Genomic DNA, 10,264 nt, shown 5'->3' with positions numbered 1-10,264 from the left:
CAAAAAAGAGCACCATGCACACATTGAGTACACATAAGTTTAGGGTTGTTTGCAATAATAAGGAACACACCAAGACATAATAAGAAAATCAAACCCACTAATAGGAGATGACCCTCAGACTTAGACGAGTGACTAAGAACCCCGAGTACTAGGACCAAGAGAGAGTCAAGACACTAAAGGCTCAGGAACATAGAAGGACTGACACTAGTGGAGATGCATCACTACTGGACTTAATTAGTCTGATCGATAGCCCAGTGGAGTAAGAAGCCGCCCACATGTCAAGATCTAGCTCCAACCGCGAGAATGACTAGCTGAATTTGGGAGATTCCCCAGTCAATATCCAACAAAAGGTTAATAAATATGACTTACAAACCATGATGGAGCACCATGGTAGGCCGACTAAGGACATCATAGGGGACCCCTTGATGAGGAGAGGAGATTAGCACGGCAAGCACTACAGCACATAGAAGCATACAACCATGAGTAGATAGGACCAAACGCAGAAAGGGAGAGAGCACAAGAGGCAGACTTAACACTGTGAGTGAGCTTCTCATGAAGTGGCTCATAGACAATATGGGCTTCGAGCAGAGCATGGCAAAGCCCTAGCAAACTCATTGCTTATAGGATTAGGAATCAACTAGGGCTCCAAGAGCCAGTTGAAGATCCCTGCAAGCCTCACATATCTTACTCAACACTCGCAAGACTTCATCTTTTGCTGCCTACATGACAAGGGTAGGACATAGTACACCAGCTTAAATGCAGAAAAATGGAATAACTTCAACAACCTCAAGGATCTCTTCATCAAGAGGTTATCCAAGGGGCTTTCTATTCTAACAACCTCATAGTATGACTGAAGAACGTCAAGCAAAAGGACAAGGAGGACATTAGGGCTTAGAGTACCCACATGTGGAGTCTCTTTAAGAGAATCACATCTAATGAACGACCCAACGAAAGAGCGATCTCCAGTGTTTATAAATAGAATTTACAGCGAGAAACTCTACAAGGCCTTAGCACACAACTCGAGCTTGTAGAGAGATGTACTAGCTAGGGTCTTTAAAGAGGCCATAAAAGTGGATGAACAGCTTAAGGAGAGAAGTTCTAGGAGCTCAAACTGAGATAATGCTAATTCTAGGTCCTTAGAGAAATCCATGACACATCTAGCGAACTATCAGTCCCAAATGCCCAAGAAAAAGGGAAAAGCGCTGACCAAAGCCAAGAGCTAGCAGAGATGAAGCTGGAGCTATCTAGGCTGCAAGAAATGGTGAGGAGACCTAGACATCCACATGTCCAACGCATGCATTGCGGTGGAAACCACCTTCCAATAGAATGTCAAGACCCTCGATCCACTTTGTAGAGGATCCATCGAGTGATGCTCCAGTCCACTATGTGGAGGCAAATGATGACGAAGCATATGTGAACCCTTACGTCTCATATGACAAAGAAGGCAATCCTATTCTCATGGACTATTGACCACTACATGTGATGGCATTAGGTAGAGGTAAGGGTAGAGGGCTAGGAGGGCAGACCTATAAGATGATTGCATGTTGGACTTGTGGTCACCCAAGGCATATTTCTTTGTGTTTCCTCAAGAAGAAGCAAGCCAATTGAGAGAAGGCGGACCTTAGATTCCCAGAGTGTGGAATCACCCACCTATTTGCCAATTGCCATAGATGAAAACCACCCTCTAGTTTGACGATCATGCCATTAGTACCATTGGGACTATTTGGAGTTGACACACTCAATGGAGAGGCTACACCTATCTTATTGCATATTATGATTGAAGCACAGTTGAAGGGGGCTGACATATCACTGCCAGTGTGGCCTAGTAACCTAGATGTAGTCTCAATAGGAAAAAGGAGCCATAGAAGCAAAGGAGAAAGAGAACCAAAGCGAAGTTCACGCTTAAAGATGGAGAGTGCTACAACATTAAGAGCAGGGAAAAAGTCATAGATGCAGAAGTAGAAACATACTCTCTGAAGACTATGGAAAAGGAGAGTGACAAGGTTGGTAAATAAGGTTAAGGAGTGGACGAGAGAAGCCTAAGAGTACCTGAAGGATGTTGAGCCCATCTTGGAGGGTGAAATTGATGATCTCTCTAATGTGAGCACATCGGTTTCACCTACGTAATTGAAGCTAAGAAACACATCTGCACCTCAAGAAGTACCACATAGACAAAGCTTAAGTGAAATGTGCCAACACACTAGCTAGAGCCATTGGCCAAGAAGCACTGAATTTGGAGGAAATCAAGCAACTAACAGTCTTCTTCTTATGACACTAGTGACAACCCCTGTGACTTTGTGCTTAGGAGACTTGCTTAGACAACTCCCAATGCTACTGTGGCAAGAGTTGAAGCAGTGATTGGAAGGACCAATCGAGTAAGGGACAACTAACTTACATGACCATGACATAGTGACTGAGATATCTAGCTTGACGCTGCACTTAGTGCCTAAGTCCTTACATGTTAATGCTTTCTGGGAAGGCATAGAGATGCATGACATCTTGCCAGTCTTAGCACTAGACACACTATGAGGAAAGGAATTGTGGACACGAGAGTTTGAGTCAGTGTACTTAGCCACATAGTGCTCCAGGCTTGGGGGGATAACTCACCTGTCGAGAATGCTAGGTTTAATGTCACATTGGCCAATGGGAAGAAAGTTAGGCCATTTAGAGTGTTGAAGAATCGGTCGTTGAAGATCACAAAAGTCTATTTTTTAGTGGACTTCATCATCAATGAAGGGAGTAGACTATGACGTCCTGCAAGAAGGACCCTAGACGTGGAACTCACGAGTTATAGAAGACTAGGGCAATGGTCTGATCTTCTTGAGCAACCGAACAGAAGCAGTGAGAGTAGAGATGGACAGCTGGAAGACAATACCAGTCGACCTAAACGCCATGTTCATTATGCTGAGGGTGATGCTCAAGTTAGGAAATCTTATGGTGTCATGCCGCTACGCGGACACAGTGTGAAAAACTCTAGAGTGCATTGTCATTCGACTTTCTTATTGATCTAGAGAGTCAATGCCATATTAGTCATTAGTGTTAGTGTCCATGCATGAAGAAAAATGGAGCAATAGAAAGAGGCTGAAAAAGCCATACCTGAGCATGTTATGGAGGATGCATCTCAAGAGAAGAAACAAGAAGGGAAGAAAAGGGGCAAGCAACCCAGTTACAGGTTACAAGCGAATCTTGAGACTGCCACAAACCTTAAAAAGGTCTTGGAAGATCTCATACTTGTTGGCAGTAGAGTGGAATTCACACTTGGTGAAGTTCTTGGAGTCGTGAAGCGTGAATTTCATGATGCAATCATTGATATGCTAAAACAAAAAAGATAGTTTGATGGTGAAGTTTTGCAAGCATTGATGCAGGTTGACAAAGACATAGAGAAAGAACTTCAGAGGGAATATGATGATGCATGGAATGCTAATTTGGAGCAAGCTGATTTTGAAAATGGGTTAAATGGGAGTGTACACATCAAGTTTGTGGCTGAAATTGGTCTTATGGGTAGTAGTACACATAGAGAGAAGGCTATGTATAATGGGGATATCCATCAACAAGTACATGAAGAAGAAGATGCTCATTTTATTCCAAGCAGTCATTATTCATGAATGCATTGGGCTTGTGCTACAACACAGAGACAATTGTTAAAATGGAAAAAAGAGAGAGGACTTGCATATCATGGTTCCAAAATCAATGTTATGGCATGTAGCTTGTATGAGAATGGAGGTTGGCCGATTGATGTAGATCCAGGATGGCACATGCAAGCAACAAAAAATTCATCAAGGGATCTTTATGCAGCTTGTCTGAATGTACCCGTGACTATTGGAGATGTTAGGGATGAATATCATTTTTTTGTATAGGATTCATGTAGTTATCTGGTGATTTTGGGGCAGCCCTATATTTCAAAATCAAGGCTCGAAATAAAAGTCTTGGATGATGGTTCTTCATATGCTCAAGCTCAAAGTAAAGACAATACAAAAGCGGTCCAGTTTCTCACTGTTTGTGTGAATCATCCCCGCAATTGGGATAGGCTGCAGGATAATCCCATGCCACCTAATGCATGAGAGTTTAAGGGTTTTTTTAAAGAACTGCTATAAGTGGATGCTATGATAGTGCCTCTAGGAAGATAATTATGCCTCCAAGAAAGGGGAAAAATGTGTTTGTGTGGATTGTAGGAGTGCACAGCATGTTGTCTTGGTAGTTTTAAGAATATTTCAACCATGTGCAAGGGTGAAAAGAAATATTTAAGATCATTTGGCTGAAAAAGAGCTGAAGATAAATGGTTTGATGGTTGCAAATGAAGGTATTTTAGAGTTGTTTTAAGGACTAATTGATGTTGATATAATGGCTAGCTGAAATTTCTTTAGCAATTAATGTTGAAAATATGGCAGAAAAGGAGGTTATTTATGTTGACATTTTAGAGATGTATGAAGTCATTCAAGATTTTGCTGAACATGAATGTTATGGGTTGCAATATGGGCTTCAAAATAGGGCTGAAACAAGGGTGGATACAAAGTAAAAAATAGTTGCAAATAAGGTTAAGCATGTGGCTTTGCCTTTACCGCATTTGAAAGTAATGGATTGGTTGAAAAAGTCACTCAACAACCTAGTTTATGGGATCCACATGGAGTAGGATATAATTTTACAGCTGAAACTTTATAAGAATTGAAAATTGGTAATACAAGCTTTCTTTTTCCTATAGAAAGAGCTTGTTTCTTGCAGATATTGGCAAGTCATGGAAAAGCCTTTACATTTCACATAAATGAAATTGGATGTGTTGATCCTACCAGAGTTGCACCTATGGTGATCTTTACAGTACCTCATGTGCCATGGAATTTAGAGCCTATTCTAGTGCCTCGAGCATATTTACCTAAGATGCTGGAGCTTTTGAACAATAAGATCAAAATGCAGATTTTGGAGCCTTCTTCAGCTCCATATTTGAATTGGTAGTTTAGTGTTCCAAAGAAGAATGGTGCTTTGAGGTTTATACAGGATTTACAACCAGTTAATAAAGTCACTATAAGGAATGTTGGATCAGGCCCAATAGTGGATAAATTTGTAGAAGCATTTGCAGGCAAGGAAATTTACTCTATGGGTGATTTATATTCAGGATATGATTAGTTTCAGCTTGATTGGAAAGCTAGGATATCACTACCATGAAGACACCACTTGGATTTGTTAGGATGTGTATGCTTCCACAGGGAGCAACCAATTCAGTGGTGCATATGATGAATGCTATACATAATGTTTTGAGGGAGTATATTCCTCATTTTACCTTACCCTTTCTTGATAATATGCCAATCAAAGGATGTGATATCTATGAGAAGAATGGAGAGTTGAATGAGCATGGATGTCAAAGATTTGTGGTTGATCATATTGTTGATTGTGACAGGATTTTGAGCTATCTTGAAGAAGTGAATTTGACTCTATCATGAGAAAAGTAGGTTTTTGGAGTGAAGGAAGTATTGGTTGTTGGGCACATGTGTGGACCATATGGAAGAAAGTCGGTTTTTGGAGTGGAGGAAGTATTGGTTGTTGGGCACATATGTGGACCATATGGAAGAAAGCCCTCACCACCACAGTAAAGATTGATACCATAAGCAAGATGCGAAAGACATGTTTGAATGTATCCAAGATAAAAAGATTTTTGGGTGCATGAGTTTTTTACTTGATATGGATTCTACATTTTTGCTCATGTGTTTGGCTAAAAGTTTATATCATCTCTTGAGAAAAGGGCAAAAGTTTTGGTGGGGTAAACAACATACGAAGGCAATTCAAAAGTTAAAGAGCTTATTAATTTCAGCCCCAACACTAAAGAGAGAAAATTATGAGAATGGTCAGCCTATTATTCTCACTATGGATACAAGCCCAATTGGCATTGGTTGGGTAGTGGGTTAGGATGATGCTGATGGGAATAGGTATGCCATTTGGTTTGGAGCAAAGGTCCTCAATGAACAAAAATGACGGTATTCTCAAGTCAAAAAAGAGCTTTGGGATGTAGTGAGACAACCCTTAAGTGTGATAGGGAATATTTTATGGGAGCTCATGTAGTGGTAGAGACTGATTGTCTACCTCTATTGGGCATGATAGTAAATTGCTCAACTCCTGATATTGCCATGTTACGGTGGATTGCATATATAAAGTCACTTAACCCTAATTTTCAACATATTGCAGGTAGAGAAAACCTTGTAGCTGACATGCTTTCATAAGCAAGGTTTGAAGATGAAGAGGAGCTGATAGAAGATGAATCGGATGATGTGAGAGGTGCTGAAAATGACTTTATAACAATAGGGAATGAGTATGCAGTTGTTACTACAGGTACAACTATTGTAACAAGGATTTTAACACTAGGAAAAGAACTTACAACCATGGAGAAGAGATGGCCAGTAGAGAGAAAGCATCATCATTGTTATGCTTCAGTGAGAACACAATTTTTGGAAGAGTTGTATGAGGATGATTAGCTGAAAATAGGCCAATATCTCAGCCTCATGACAAAGAAGGTTGAGTGGTCTGACGTTGAATTCAAAAGGATTAAAAGAAAAGATTATGAATTTTTCTTGAAAGATGAATATTTATGGAAGCATGCAAAGAAAAAGAGATGAGTTTCATGAAATCTTACGGGTTGGACGTAGAGGAGTTTGGGGCACATTTGCCAAGATCAATGGAAAGTATGGGTGGCAAAACATGTATAAAGATGTGGAGCATTATGTGGAATCATGTAGTGACTGTCAGATGAATTCCATGGTAAAGCATAGAGATGGTTGCAATTGACCTATCCATTGTTTATGCATTACAAATGGGTAGTCGATCTAGTTAGCATGCCTACAAGTTTATGGAATATGAGATATCTTGTGCTTGCACGAGAAGACTTGACAAATCAAGTGGAAGGTCTAGCTTTTAGTACAAAGGCTACTGAAAGCAGATTCTCATTAGAAGAAGTCTTTTGCAAGTATGGTTGTGTTGGTAAAGTGGTTGCAGAAAGGAGAATTGGATGCGGATGAGACTCGTGACTTCTTTTCATGATTGGGTATGAAGATGGCTTTAACTTCAGCCTACAATCCTGAAGCAAATGGAAAACATGAAAGAGGTCATCAGCCTATCATTAAGGCATTAGCAACATCATGCAAGGGAAGGATGAAAGAGTGGCCAAGAATGTTACCCTTTGCTTTATGGGCTAATAGAACCACTCAATGTGCAGTTACAATGTATATGCCTGCTAAATTAATGTATGGAAAACAACCAATCATACCTATTGAGGAGACTATTGCTACTTGGAGTGTTCTACAATGGAAAGAGGGTTTGAATAGAGAAGAGTTGCTGGTCCTACACATATAGAATTAGAAAGAAGGCTTGAAGACATTGAGACAGCCATGAAAAAGCTGAAGACTGGAAGGATCAAGAACAAGAGGAGGTTTGACAAGTGACACAGACTTTGACCACGAGCTATACAAGAAGGGGACTGGATGTTGGTTTATGACAATAGCTTGGAAAATCAGTATAGTGCCAGTCGGAAGATGGAAAAGCTGTGGTTTGGTCCATATGTGGTAAGGTTTGTTTTTGACAATGCTATTGCCTATGCATTAAATGAGATGGATGGGACAACTCTAAGGACTCCAACGGTTGGAAAACATATCAAGCTCTTTAAACATAGGGAGTCTTCAGCATATGAGTTGAAGGAGTTTGATACTGAGCATGAACATGAGAATATGGAAGAAGAAGAAGAAGACATTGACATGGCAGATGATCTTCATCATTCGGTTTTCTTATTGATCTAGAGAGTCAATGCCATATTAGTCATTAATGTCAGTGTCTGTAGTGTGGATGGTTCAAAAATACTAGATTTTTGGACAAGTTTAGCCTATTTTTTATATTTTAGATATTATTTCTTGTAAATATCCAAAAACTGTAGACAACTTCTAGAATAGGGTGACATGTAAAAGAAAGCAAGTGGTTTTTGGTCATTTTTGGGGGATTTTATGCAAAAAGAAGGATTGGCAAAATCGCATGATGTGTGATCACAGTTTATAGGTAGCAAACATCACTCCAAACTGGGAGAGGAAGAAGGAGTGATCTAGGAGAAATCTAACCACGTGTCCTGGTATTTTACCCCCCTTTTGGAACCAATGGAGGCATCAAATTGGTGGTTTGACAAGCAGAGAGGAAGCTATTTTTTTAAGCACGTTTTTTGTCTACAATAGATTTATCTTTTCCGGATGCAGAAATAAAATTGACAGGCTTTACCTCTATGAGTATTCTTCTACATCTTCTATTTCTTTAAACCCCTTCTCTCCCATCTACTCCTGACATATGATTTTTTATGCTGAGAAGTGCTTAAAAATTAGCCAAAATTTACGAATATCCGGGGAAAAATAGACTTCGTTGAAGGCGGCGGTGGCAATCAGTACGATTTTAAGTGGCAATGCCCCAAAAATGCTTAAAAGACCCACTTAACGACAGTTGGAGAATTTTCATAAATTTTTGGCATACAAGACAAGACCCTCGGAGATGCATGGTAGTGGAAGACCTCAAGATGGCCCCCTAAGGATTTTTTAGACTAAGAATCGGACACCGAACGTGGAAAAGGGAGTGCTCGGGAGGCCAAGCCAAAATGCCAAAGGTGAAAATGGACTTTAGGAGAGCCCAAAGGGTGTGACCCTTTGGGAGCCCAAAATTTTGAAAAATGTAGGGGGGGGGGGGGGGGGGGGGTTGCGTTTTTTTCGTTGATCAGGAAAGAGGGCACCATAATCACGAATTGAGGAAGAGATGGAGGATGGGGCGTGTAAACAACCCCCCCAACTGACCGGATACATGATCTACATTCTATCTTTGCTCTCCATCGCTCCAGACCGCTCCTCCATTAGTTGCTTGGTTGTGGAGATCAAAAACCAATCTTTCTCTCTCCTCCCTCTCTCTCCTGCATAGAGGCTATTCATGTGCAAGAAATCAAGAAGAAGAGGGGTTGAAGAATGCTTGTCCGGCTGTGATCGAATTGCTTTAAGATGAAGAGAAGGCTGAGGAAAGAGGTTCAGCACTGAAGAATGCTTGTTGGTCAGTTCGTGGGCTGCTCATAATAATTGTTAAAAAAGTCCGCAACATGCAAGACACGCGGTATGCTCCAATTTTATGAAGAAATTTGCTTGTTTTTGTTGTTTCATGGTCCAAATTATGTTCACATGCGATGAATTTTTGTTTGAACCTTGTTTGCATCATGTTTGAGGGTTATAACTACAGAAATGTAGAACATGTAATGATTTAGAGCCGTTATGAATTCTTTAAAACCCACAAAATGGCATTTTTAATGGAAATTAGTGGTTTTTTCTGTTGTTGAGTTGGGAAAAAGGAATGGAAATGGAATAAAATCAGAGAAAACGTTAAGTTTCAGTCAAAATAATAAGCCAATACAAATAAATAAGAAAATACCTATTTTTCACTAATAATAAATAAAAAATAGCAAAAAATATAGAAAATTAAGATTTTCGCGCTCAAAAAAATGGAAAAATAAGATTTATGTGTGTGAATTTTTGGAAAGGTTAAAGCATGAGGTTAAGCCTCAGTTTGGCCTTGTCCTTTGTGTTATAGTCCATGTTTATTGCTTTTTACATACAAAAATGATACAAAACAACCATTTACACCTATGGACTACAGCAACACCTAAACAATGGGGGGGGGGGGGGGAGGGGGATGAAGTTTGTGCAATGATCTGATTGCTGAAAAGTTACAAATTTTGATTTCCCTCTTTTTGCATAGCATTTAGGGATCATTTCATAATTAAATATAGGTGAGTAGTAGCACGGAAGTTTCGGTGCTAGTCCCTAAAGCAGCACAATACGTAATGCTTAGTCAACATTCATAAAAGGGTTGTTTTTCGCACCTCACATGACTGGTTTTTTAATCATAAAATGGTTGTGCACAATTGTCATACACCTTGCATCAAGTATGCCATGTGGTATCTCCTGGAATGCATTGCAATTGATTGATAAACTTTGACCAACGCTGAGAGGACAGGAAACCTAAGCTGTAAGGTTAGATAAGTGCTTCCATTGGAGAAGGTTTTTTGAGGCAAATCAAACTCTCCTAGAACGCTGAATTATGAAAGAGTGGAGTTTGTGCGAATGTTACATGTGTTAGCGATGCATCTTGGGGCTGATCCCCAAGGTGTAGGAGAGTCGCAGTGGAGCTGCGGCAATCAGCTGTGAAGAGGTGCTTCCCTATGTATGTATTACAAGGAATTATGCATATATATTATGGGATCTCCCTTTGAAGAGAA

The sequence above is a fragment of the Lygodium microphyllum genome, chromosome 24, assembly GCF_053477565.2.
Source record: "Lygodium microphyllum isolate KBCC chromosome 24, Lygodium_microphyllum_v1.1.10, whole genome shotgun sequence".
Taxonomy (NCBI): domain Eukaryota; kingdom Viridiplantae; phylum Streptophyta; class Polypodiopsida; order Schizaeales; family Lygodiaceae; genus Lygodium; species Lygodium microphyllum.
This window is presented reverse-complemented; position numbering follows the sequence as displayed.